We start from the raw sequence: 13,433 nt of genomic DNA, 5'->3' as shown, positions 1-13,433 counted from the left end.
TGGGGCTCCCTCACTGTTGTACCTGCAAAGACAGCAAGTATGTGGCCAGGACTGGTGGAAGGGATAGAAATGGGAAGGGAGGAGAAGATACTTACAGTGCTTCCTGTATTCATTGAGTAAGACATTTGAAGAGACTGTTTTCTCTGGGGCATTTCTTCTGTTGCCGGTGACTCCCTGACTGAGGGCATGAGGAGCATTCCAAGCCCTCGGCGAAGGTTTGTTAAATTAACTTTCCCACTGGATGGCTTTTTCCCTGCTGTCTCTCCCAGTGGGGATGTTGCAGGAAGGCTTTAGCATCCTGCATGGGCAATCACCCCTTCCAGCCACCTGTTTTGATGACAGCTCTGTGAATTAGCAAGCATTTGATTGCAGCCGTTCCATCCTTGGGGAAGAGGACACAGCAAGGGAAGGGCAGCAAGTTTCCTTGTGCCCAAAGTGGAAACAAGAGTTGCTAAAGTTTAAATGAAGGTGAAGATATGCCAAAGAGACACCAGTGCCTTTCCTTGGCTGTCAGAGACTGCGTGAAAATGGACCCTGAGGAGTCTCGTGCTGGGGGAGAAAACGGCTGAGGTGTATGCTTGTCTCTCAGGAAATCTCACACAGAACTGACAAGCTGTCAGAACACTCTGCAGAAGAGACCAGAGCAGAGGCAATGATGGGTCAGGATGGATGGGACCACACCTTGACTCCTTAGCTATTTTGGTGGTATAAAGAATTGTCCCCCACAGTATCTGAATGTCGGTCCCTGTTGGCACTGTTGGCAGGAGGGTGTAGACCCTTTGGGAGGCAGACCCTTGCTAGAAGGAGGATATCACTGGGGACGGGCTTGCTGGGAGGATTACGTCACTGGAGACAGGCTTGCTGGGAGGAGGACATCACTGGGGACGGGCTTACTGAGAGGATTACGTCACTGGAGACGGGCTTACTGGGAGGAGGACATCACTGGGGACGGGCTTACTGAGAGGATTACGTCACTGGAGACGGGCTTACTGGGAGGAGGACATCACTGGGGACGGGCTTGCTGGGAGGATTACGTCACTGAAGACGGGCTTGCTGGGAGGATTACGTCATTGGAGCCGGGATTGCTGGGAGGATTACGTCACTGGAGACGGGCTTGCTGGGAGGAGGACATCACTGGGGACGGGCTTGCCTGCTTACAGCCTCTTCCCTCTCTTTGTTCGCTGCTTCGTGCTTGTGTTTGGAGATGCGAGCTCTTAGCTTCCTGCTCCTGCTACCATGATAGTCTAGAACCTCTGAAACCATAAGTCAAGTAAACTCTTCTTTCTGGAAGTCTCTTTTGGTCATGGCATTTTATTATAGCAACGGAATAAAAACATACAGATATGCATTCTTCTTGTCTCGTATTTGCCTTGGTGTCAGAGGAGGTCCTCAGTATTTCTCCCTCTTCCCAATGTGACCACACTGAGGAAGTCTTTCTCTGCTTTTCGCTTTACCTCTTTAATTGACATATGAACAATAAGCTAGTCAGGGCTGCCAGGCACTGACCCCAATGACTCCTGTAACGGGGGCGAAGACTTAGAAGCAGAATTCCTGAAAAGCTTGTGCTACCGGCTGAGTTCTGTGTCCGTCCTGCACCACAAATGCCTGGGTAGCTGCTGACCTAGTACAACAGTATCGGGAAGAATGCCCTCGGGTGTGTGGCTGGCTGTAGAGCTGTGAAAGCAGGTGACCTTCCTGCCCTGTCTGTAAGGCATGAAGATGTGTGTCTGAGGCAGGACCCTCACTGGACAGTTTGCTGCCACCGTGATAAATTTCGTGGCTTCTAGAACCAAGAGAACAAATGTTTGTTTGAGCCACCCTGTCTATGGCGAGTTTGCTACAGAAGCTCAGTTCGGACTATGGCATTTTATTTTGAAAGTGTGTGTGTGGATGTGTGTTAAGTGCACACGCACAAGTTTCAGGCTATGAGCTAGGTATCTCTACAGAGCCAGGATGGCACAGTGAGGCATCCCATGGTGGCTGAGCCTGCTTGCTTACATTTTACACCTGTCTTATTCTTTTTTTTTTTTTTTTTGAGACAGGGCTTCTTTGTGTAACCCTGACTGTCCTGGGATTAAAGTGTGAGCCCATATGCCCAGTGTGTGTGTGTGTGTGTGTGTGTGTGTGTGTGTGTTTTAATCTTTTTATTTTTTAATTATTTTTGTTTTCTTTTCTTTTTGTTTTGTTTTTGTTTTTGTTTTTGTTTTTCCAGAAAGGGTTTCTCTGTGGCTTTGGAGGCTATCCTGGAACTCACTCTGTAGACCAGGCTGGTCTCGAGCTCACAAAGATCCGCCTGCCTCTGTCTCCTGAGTGCTGGGATTAAAGCGTGTGCCACCAACGCCCGGCAATTATTTTTTTGTTTTTGTTTTTGAGACAGAGTTTCTCTGTGTAGCCCTGACTGTCCTGGAACTTGCTCCATAGACAAGGCTGGACTTGAAATGAGATCTGCCTGCCTCTGCCTCCTGGTATAAGCCACCACGCCTGGCTCTGGTGTTGATGTGATGGAACAGTAGGACAAAAGCAATTCGGGAGGTCAGGTCTGACCACACACTTCTTTATTGCTAGCACTGGGGAGGCAGAGGTAAGCGGGTTTTGAGGCCTGTCTTTCAGGACAGCCAGAGCTACAGAGAGACCCTATCAAAACAAAACAAAAAAAAAAACAAATAAATAAATGATGCCTGGACTTGGGGCATGAACTCCCACTTAAAAATCTAACAAAAACTTGCCGGGCGGTGGTGGCGCACACCTTTAATCCCAGCACTCGGGAGGCAGAGGCAGGCGGATCTCTGTGAGTTCGAGGCTGGGCTGGACCAATAGCCTCCAAAACAATACAGAGAAACCCTGTCTCGAAAAACCAAAAAGAAAAAAGAAAAAAAAATCTAACAAAAACTTACAAAGGAATTTTTAGAAACAAAAGAACAGAGACAAGCACGGCTTCTTGGTAGCAACATTTTCTCGGGTGGGCTCTGCTTTGCTAGAGACAAGCAAAGACTTGCACAGTCAGTGCTGACAGTAAACTTACGCCCACCATCTTGGAAAGACAGTAGTTAAAGCAGTCATGGCTCTTAGCAAATGACAGACACATGGCCAGAAAAACAGAAAGATTTACAGTAAAGTCAGATTCAGATGAAGTAAAACCTCTAAAAGATTTACAGTGTGTTTAAAAATATTCATAGGCTTGAGAGAGAAAAAGAAACAGGATAATGACTGGGCGTGGTGGCACAAGCCTTTAATCCCAACACTGCAGAGGCGGAGGCAAGCGGATTTCCACAGAGAAACCCTGTCTCAGAGAAAAAAATACATAAATAAAAGTAAAAGAAATAGAGTAATAAAAAAGCCATGCAAAGATGAAAAGTACAAAGAGAGTCTGGATACTGTATGCTATTGTGTTGTCTTTGAATTGTTTGACTGCTAAGGAAATAACAAAAAGTGCTAAAAGAAATGCTATTGAATTACTCCAACTTACATATTTTAAAAATGCTTTAACTTCTAAATTTAATCATAAGGACAGGTTACTTGAGAAAAAAATTTTGCTTCTGTTTCCACAGAAAATGAAAGTCTGTAGATTCATCCCAGACTTCTATGGTTTGATGAAGCAAGACCCCCTGAAGCAGTGGCCCAGGTGATCCAACATCTAAAACAGCTGAGATGATGCAGCCTGACAGACTACAAAAAAACAAGGACTTAGACAGGTTTCTGTGTTTTGTCATGATCCCCATTGTATGGACAGCGCCCCCAACCAGCAGGAAGCAGTTTGGAATGAACAATGCCCAAATTCCCAAATATTGTTTATAAAATTTTGTTTTCATTTAAATGGGGTTGCTTATAAATGGTTAATGATCACAGTCAATCTCTTTCTAAAGGAAAAAAGGGAATATGATATAGAAGTGAATACTTTGTATTGGTATGGGTTTTCATTTATTGATACTAATTTAAGGTCAATTTTGTGATATGTATATTTCTCCTCTTATTTAAGTATTATATTTACTGATCTTTTAAAACAAATGTAATACATAATTAAATACAGATTATAGTATTATAATACTTATAATTACTTATAATAGCTAAAACTTAGTTAGGTTAGTTAGATTTTCTAGATATACAGAGATGTATTTGAGATAGATAGTCTTCACACCTTTCAAAGACCTTCAGAAAATGGCCACCCATGCCTGCACAGTTACTGACTTTAATCGCCAATCAAAGCACGCACCAAAGCTTTCTGACAGGTCAATCTGATGCGGCATTGTTCTCAGTTGATTTCCTTTCAGATGACTCCAGCTTGTGTCATTGTGTTTAACTAACCCTTCCAAGGGAGATCTGGAATTTGAAAATAGAAAGAAACACACATACATATGTATAGTTAAAGACTAGGACATCTAGATAACCTTCTAAGTGGTGTGATGTGGGTATGCATGAACTTTTATGCCAGCACTTTGCTATTCCAATTTGCAGATGGGAAAACCAAAACTCAGAGAGATTAAGTGACTTGCCCAAGATCATGCTGGATGGGCCCATAGGTAGAGCTCTGACACACTCATAGAAACCAAAGTTCCAGGGCCATACTTTTGACCATTTTGATGTAGTCTTTAAAATGTGGCACAGTGTAATGCCAACAGCATAAGCATCAAAGTCAGGAGGATCAGAGCTCAGCCTTAGGTCTGACTGTTGCTCTTTTGCTTAAATTAGATTGCACGATGGAACAGGAACCAACAGATTTGTTAACAGCGTGGAGTTTATTGGGGGGAGCGAAGAGCGAGAGAGCAAGAGAAGAGACTGTAAGTGGCCGGGGTCTGTCTGGCTTTTTTTTTTTTTTTTTGGTTTTTTGAGACAGGGTTTCTCTGTATTGTTTTGAAGGCTGTCCTGGAACTCACTCTGTAGACCAGGCTGGCCTCGAACTCACAGAGATCCGCCTGCCTCTGCCTCCCGAGTGCTGGGATTAAAGGCGTGCGCCACCAAAGCCCAGCCCGGGGTCTGTCTTTTAAAGGTGTCCCTTGTACCTGCTTGCAGACAAGTACTCATGGAACTCTGGGCTGGCCAGGGTACTGCCTGAGTGCATTCTGCCAAGTAACAGGGGCAGATCAGCATAATGCCTGAATCCTTACATTCTCGCCTTTGCTTATTATGAAAAAGGTGAGGAGTTAGGCATGGCAGGTTACAGAATAAGGACGTTGAGTTCTCGAGACTACTTCCTGCTGATCTGGAGGGCGTTGACCATCTTTGGGGGACCTGAGAAAGCTGGGGTGCTGCCATGTCCTGAGGTAGTTTCATTGCAGTTCAGACTGTAAGGAACTCTCTGGCACCTCTTAGACCTGACAAGATGTTGGCAGAGTAGAGTACAAAGTTAAGTTTAGGAAAGCTTTTTCCTTAGGTCCTGGTACTTGAGGGGAAGATTGTAAAATGAGGGAGTTCCTGAGGGGGTCCTAAAATAAGGGAAGAGAGTCCTGGGACCAGGGAGAAAGTTGAATAGTATCTGAAGTATATCTGATCTATTTGGGAGGGTCCAATTCAGCTCCCTGGAACTTACAAGAATCCTTTGAGTTTGTGAAAACATAAATTTTAGACACATTAGCAGCATATTTATGTTAGAAGCAACTTGGCTGAAAGCATTAACATTTTTAAAACTGACTTTAGGACAATGAAAAGCACCTTAATTTTGACTTTGCAGTTATCGTGTATGGCATAATATGGTGTTTTGTACTGTCAGAGTTGGATTAGTAGCTTATCGGAACTTTATTGATTAGTGTTAAGACTATGAACAGTAGCATAATGAGAAAGAAAGATCTGGAACATGTTTCTTTCTTTTGAATGTCTCAGCTTACTTTATTTGTCATCACTTTAGCCTTTTTATTCTCAGACCTTCAGAACTTCTGTTCTCAGACCTCTATAGCTTACATTCTCAGACCTTCAGAACATGCATTCATCCACCTTGTTAGACCTTAATATCCTCAGACCTTTGTAACTTACATATTCAGACCTTCATAGGCCTTACGCTGTCCTGTCTTCACATAGATAAACCCTAAAATGCCTGTTCCTGAAATCTGTTTTGTGTCAGTTGGAGCTTTGGCTGCTGCTTTAAGCTGGCAAAGCTACCAGTCATCAAAAGCATCAGAGTCCTTGAGAAGGGTAAAATTTTTTTATTATCATTTTTTATTTTAATTTTAAATAGCTGTTTTACATGTCAATCCCAGTTCCCTCTCCCTCCCCTCCTCCCGCACTCCCCTTCCCCCCCTCCCACCCTATTGCCAAATCGAGAAGGATAAAATTTTACCTGAATTATTAGAGAATAAGAGATACTTGTCAGCTGGCCTCATGGACAGCCATCCCCAAGGTCCTCCATAGTTTTTGAGGGCAAAGGCTTTGACACCTGCCTTCTGCTGATAGCATGGGACCTGTGGATTGGAAACTTTAGGAAGACTTGTCTACACTTGCCTACACTTGCCCAAGAAATGTGGAGAAAGTCAATTCCACTATCCTCTTGTCCGAGGTCTGAAGAGTCCTTTGCAGCAGTTGAGGTGAAAGGCAGGATTGCCAGTGGCCAGCGTTGCCACTTTAGTGGGTGGAATTTCTTCAGTGCCCACCAGTCTTCTTGGAGGAAATGAGGTGGGGTCAGCAACGGGCCTGTCTCTCTGTTATAAAAAGTTTTTTAATAAAACATTTTAAATGCCATATTCTCTAGACCTCTAAGCATTTGAGGGCTGTCTGTCTGTTTACTGTATCTCAGCAGACAAAATTTGTCTTTAGTTACTTGCCTTAAGCACATAGGTGGCTAGGTGAGGCTTTACCCCCGTATTAATTTGTATGGCTACAGATTACTATGGCGACAATGATATTAGGGTAGGATCTGTCTGGAGGACTGCATTGACGCTGAGAAGCTGCGGAGGGATGTTTACTCAGAGCCCTCTCACCTGATTGTAACTGGTTTAACTTAGTGGTTAGGTTTATGACTGCAAAGGACGAAGAAGCAGAGAAGAACCTTGTTGTAATGGAACCTCAGCCTTTATAAACAGCGTACTGGAAGGACTGGGTGTGTAAATATCTTGTTAATTCGAAATACATCTTTATAACCTTAAATGTTTACCATAATTTAAAGATAAATAACTATTTAGAAATATTTGAGACAGCACAGTTGAATTTAAGTTGCATGGAGTTAGCTTAATTTTTAAACAGTAGCTACAAGTATGTACGCATATAGATATATTAAACAGGGCTTGCTAAAAGTGTTAAGAGAAGCTTTTTCTTTGCTAGCCACTTTGGTTTATCACCCGCCAGTCGCCTGGGCTCTGCCGCATTGTAGTCCCCAAATAACCACACAAGACGCTGTATTAATTATGAAGCTGTTGGCCTTTGCTTGTTTCTTACTGGCTTGCTCTGACTTAAGTAATTACCCCATAATTGTTAATCTAAGTATTTCTCTTACCGGAGAATAGTTCCAGGCTTATACCCCATGGCGTTACATGTCGACTCTCTTGTGTTTCTCCTTCCCAGAATCCTCCTGGATTCCTAGCCCCACCTATCCAGATTCCTATTGGCCAGACAGTGCTTTATTAACATAAGACTTCCCCAACATCTCCTCTTTTCTGTTTAAACAAAAAGAAAAGTCTTAACTTTAACATAGTCAAATTGTATATAACAGAACAGTTATCAAGTAAGAACATAGTTACAATATTTTAGCAAGATTTAAAGAAAATATCATCTATCCCATTCCTGTGAGTCCAAAGTTCTATATGTAGCTTATCTCTTATCATAACTAAGGAAAACTATAATTATAGCTATCTGTCTTCAACTCCATCAAAGACCACAGAAGGATAATATATAAACACTAGGATTGACAGAGACATCTTACTGCCTGGACAGTCACCCGAAGTTCCTCTGTAACGTTGGGGCATCCATCTTCAGCCCGTAGGCCACAATGTGTCCAGAAGATTTCTCAGCAAAGCAGGAAATTTCAAACTGTCCATCTACATTGGCAGTCTGTCAGTTATTTCTCTGTCCTGTAGAAAGTCTTGTAGACTCTTCCATGAAGCAGGAACCCTGTAAGACTGAGTTCAGCAGTCACTTTTCTGTGGGTCCTGCATGTCCAGATTATACAACAACAGTCAAGCAGTCCAGGCAAGAGCAGTTTCTTGTCAAATGGCTAATCTTGCCATGTTGAAAGCAAACTCCATAACAAGTTTCTTCGATGCCCATCTTCCTCTCAGACATAATTGGTGCTGCCAGGAGCAGACATTTCTCATTGTCAAGAAAAACCCTAAACCATTTTAAATGCCATTTTCTGAAGGTCTTTGAGAGGTTTGAAGACTGTTTATCTATCTCAAATATATTTCTGTATATCTAGAAAACCTAACTTACCTAACTATAACTTCTGACATTATAAGTAAATATCTATAGTCTGTATTCAGTTATGTATTATGTTTTAAAAGATCAGTATAACCACAATACTTAATCAAGAGGAGAAATATAAGCATCACAAAATTGACCTTGAATTTGTATCAATAAATGAAAAACAATACCCATACCATAATTCCCTTTTTTACCATTAAAAAAGACTGGCTGTGATCACTAGCCAATTATAAATAACCCCATTTAAATGAGAACAAAGATTTATAAACAAGATGGGAATTGGGATGTCGCTCATTCCAAACTGCTTCCTGCTGGAAGGGGGCGCTGTTTATACCATGGGGATCATGACAAAACTCAGAAACCTGTATAAGTCCATATTTTCGGGGTCTGTAAAGCTGCATCATCTTAACTGTCTCAATTGTGTGATCTCTGACTTTCATGGTGCAGCAGACAGACAGGACATTTAAAGATACAGAGTAGACAAAACCACTGCAGACAGAACAGGCAAGGTTCTTGTGTGAAATGTGTCCCCTATCAGGCCCTGGGAAGGTACACTATTCCACAAACAAGCCATGCACAACTGAGCCAGTGAAAGAAGAAATTACGGACAAAAATAAATGCAAAAAAGTCGTCAGGAGCAGGCTAGACTGTCCCTCTGCAGAGGCCAGGGGGAAGGGAGTGACCCATAGAGTGGGAGGGCCCACAGCCAGGCCATGTGGTCAAGATGGCTGCTTCCATAAGCACATTCCCATTCCACAGAAGTTAAAAAACTTGAGCCGCTGGCATCTTCACAGGGAGGACACACGGTCCAAGGGCAGCAGGGACAGGCCAAGCAGGAGAGAGAGAGAGAGAGAGACATTTTGAACAGGAGCATAAGAGTTCTAACGAAACAGGCCATTCCGGGGTGGAAGGAGGTTCCCGCCCTGATAGGAAGCAGCAGGATGCCTCTGTGGCAGGCAGCAGTTTTAGCAGGACAGGAGAGGAGGGAAACAGACAAGTGAAAAAGAGCCTTTAATCCCAGCACTTGGGAGGCAGAGGCAGGCAGATCTCTGTGATGTGAGTTGGAGGCCAGCCTGGTCTACAGAATGAGTTCCAAGACAGGCTCCAAAACAATACAGAGAAACCCTGTCTCAAAAAACCAAAAAAAGAAGAAAAAAGAGCAGAGGCCACACTCCCAACTATGGGTCACTGGTAGAATGTAGGATGCCATAAGCGGGCACATGGTTTGATATGGGGGCCAGCTTCCATGAGAGTGGCAGAGAAGCTTCAAAGCCTACAATCTCCAGCATCCCAGACACTAAGGGAGGATCAAATGTGAAAGGCACTACAGTCTCGATGTGAGTACGAGGCCTACCTCATGGGAGCAAGGGAAGAGGTAGAAAGGAGGAGCAGGCTTGCCAGACAGGGCAGGGGTGAACAGAAGAACTCAGAGATCCTTAGTTGGAAGAGTGATCAAGTAAACGGTTACAGGGTCCCAGCATATCTCCGACTGCCACAGGCAGGAGAAAGTGCCAGGAAAACCGCCGAGTCACGTGCACCAAAAAGTTGTTCTTTTGTTTAAATTAGATTGTGCGCTGGAACACGAACCAAGAGATTCGTTAAGCACGTGGAGCTTATTACAGGGAAGGGGGTAGTGAGAGGGGGGATAGAGGGGGGCAAAGGGTGAGCGGGCAAGAAGAGACTGTAAGTGGGCGGGGTCTCTTTTAAAGGGTCCTTTGCACCTGTGTGCAGACTGTACTCATGCAACCCTGGGCTGACCAGGGTACTGCCTGAGTGCGTTCCATCAGGTGACAGGGGCAGGCCAGGGTACTGCCTGAGTGCGTTCCATCAGGTGACAGGGGCAGGCCAGCATAGTGCCTGAGTCCTTACACTGACCCTATTAAGGTTGAAGCTTGGGTTCCTTACTTGATCTAAAGCCAGTGCTCTCTATGATAACATACACATGGTGGTCCTACAGACTGTGGAAAGTAGCCCCAGACACATGATATGGACCATCATCATGTATGCATCTGGCTTCAGACTCAGGCTCGCTCAAGGCCACACAGCAGGACATGGCTCTCAGGACACCATCCACACATCAGGACACATGCCCAGCAGCTCTCAGGGAATCCATCCTAGCTACTCTTCTCTGCAAGCATCGTCTTGGGTGGCCCATTTGGCTCTCCAGGTCACCTGCAAGGCTGTGCTGCCATCCTCAGTGTGTGTGAAGCAGGGATGGGCAGAAGCCACAGAATAAAACAAGCACAGGGAGCAGGATGGTGTTCAAAGTTCAGACGTAACTCCAAATTGTCCACTAGGTGGAGCCATACTCCTGCATTCAGTGTGAAGAGCATGACCATGCCTGGTTAGACAGAGCTTGAGAAGTCTCTTTCACTGTTTCATTTATCCAGTCATTCACTAATCTTTGCTAAGTGTGAAAATACACAAGACAGGCATGGGAATGAGAAAATATAGACCACATCTAAACCCACTTTATCTTCGTAAACCAGCCTGCCTCCATCTTAGGCTTTGTCTCTGCTTATAATTAAGTCTGTTTCTCAAGGATTGGGCTGTGCCCCACCCGTGGCCTTATGTACCGCCTATTCCACGAAACAGCAACCATGCCTTTGTTTCAGGGGTTATTATGACCACCTATTGCTATGACCTCCTTGTCATGATGCCTGTTTCAGGGGTTATTATGACCACCTATTGCTATGACCTCCTTGTCATGATGCCTGTTTCAGGGGTTATTATGACCACCTATTGCTATGACCTCCTTGTCATGATGCCTGTTTCAGGGGTTATTATGACCACCTATTGCTATGACCTCCTTGTCATGATGCCTGTTTCAGGGGTTATTATGACCACTTATTGCTATGACCTCCTTGTCATGATGCCTTCTTGTGATTACCTTGCAACCATGTCTTTGTCCCTGGAGGTTATGATCAACTTGTTGTGGTACGTTCTGCTTCTGTAACACTATTTGCCTCCAAATCCCCCACTGGATTGGAAAGAAGGGCATCATAGATCCACTTCCTTCCTAGGTGTCCTGGGTTTTACTGCTGTGAAGAGACACCATGACCACGGCACCATTAAAGGGAAACATTTAGTTGGGGCTGGCTTACAGTGGAGGTCTAGTCCACTGTACCATGGGTGGAAGCATGGCTGCAAGCGGGCAGACATGGTGCTGGACCGGTAGCTGAGAGCTCTGTATCCAGATGAGAAGGCAGCAAGAAACACTGGGCCTGAAATGGACACTGAAACCTCAAAGCCCACCCTAGGGGCACACTTCTCCCAGCAAGGCCACACCTGCTCCAATACGGTCACACCACCTAATAGTGCCACTCGCTATGAGCCTATGGGGCCGTTCAAACCACCACACCAGCTATTAATGCTCATCAGTCCACTTACACAGGCACTGAGCTAGGGGTGTACCAGGCACTGGCTTCAATCCATAGGGACCCTTAACTCCCAGAATAGTCAGCGTGCTACCAACATGCCTCTGGCAAAGAGAGTTTTCTGGGTTAAATAAGCTCATCATTTCCCAAGAACAAAACTTAGAGACAGCTGCTTAAGCTCAGTCTGTCAGCTCTTGTTATAAAAACCAACAATGGCAGCTCTAGTTGTGCTCTCATTTTTCAAGCAAACTCACAACTTAGGGTGAAATGGCTCACTACTGGAAATAAGTTCAGGAGGAGGGTAGTATGTGTAGGCCCAAAATAGCTATCTGGATAGCTCACTCCTATTCTTTAATTTAAATATTTATCAGCCAGGTGGTGATGGCACGCACCTTTAATCCCAGCACTCAGGAAGCAGAGGCAGGCAGATCTCTGTGAGTTCAAGGCCTTTGACCTACAGAGGAAGTTCCAGGACAGGCTCCAAAGCTACAGAGAGACCGTCTTGAAAACCTCCCCCCAAAAAATACACACACACACACACACACACCTACTTAGTATGTACATCAAGTGCTTGCCTTGCATCGGGCACTATGTTGGGTACAAAGCAGACAGGATCAGCATCGAGCTAATAGGGCGACTGCCACAGGGAATACCCAAATCAAATGCTCAAAACACAAGCCCACCCACATGCCAGACGAACCCATCTAGCCAACCTTAACGGGTCATTTAGAAGTAGCCTCTGCTAAGTGGTTCATAGAGGAGGATGTAGTTCTTGGCAGTGTTTGTCTAGCATGCACAAGGCTCTGGATTGGTTCAACCAGCCCAGTAAAGAGAAAGAAAGAAGTCAGTTCATGTGTGCTGTTGTAAACACAGGGTCTCTCACCTGTTCATCACCGCTGCATTTGCAATTATAAACATCAATTGCACACTCAAAATGGACTAAGATAAATTTTGTTATGTATGTCTTGCAATAATAAAAATTATGGAGTTGGGGTGTGGTTCTACGGTAGAGCACTTGCCTGGCATATGCAAATTTTCATGGTTAGATGGCCATTTTAATGTGGGGCACTTAAAATTGCGTCTTCAACTTAATAAGCGCAATGTGATTGTTACCATTAGTAACTGTGGGAACTCATAGGTGCTGTTTTCGGGGAGAGTAGAGTGTAGAGTCATCTGAGAGGGGCACCTCACTTGAGAAACGCCTCGGTAAGACCAGCCTGCAGACACGTCGTCCACGGGGCATTTTTCTCAGTGAGACCACTGAGATAACGGGTGACACACAAGTGTAAGTAAAATACGCTTCCCCTCCTTGGCTTGCTTTTGCTCATGGGGTTTCCTCACAACACTAAAAACAGGACGGGAGGGCTTGGGCATTTCTAGCCAAGTCTTGCTTCATAACTGCTTCACAGTCCTGGTGGCTGTTAGGTCTCAAACCCTGGAGGAACAGTCAAGGTGTTTGTTAGCAGGTCCAAGCAGACTCTAGCCTCCAGTCTCCCTCAGCCCGACCGGCTGCAGCAGGTTCCCCCTGGTTAGCATACCCCACCGCTAACTCTGAACTTCCAGCGCAAGGGTTGGACTGCTCTTGGCTGCCCACGTGCACTCTGGACTCTCCCAGATGTCTGTCTCCACCTGTATCGTCCCTTATGTTATAATAAAAACCTTACCCCCTTCAGGAGCAGCCGTGTCCTCCTTTTATTTATTTTTGTTCTTTCAGTG

The sequence above is a fragment of the Mesocricetus auratus genome, unplaced genomic scaffold (genome assembly GCF_017639785.1).
Source record: "Mesocricetus auratus isolate SY011 unplaced genomic scaffold, BCM_Maur_2.0 Super-Scaffold_100011, whole genome shotgun sequence".
NCBI lineage: Eukaryota > Metazoa > Chordata > Mammalia > Rodentia > Cricetidae > Mesocricetus > Mesocricetus auratus.
This window is presented reverse-complemented; position numbering follows the sequence as displayed.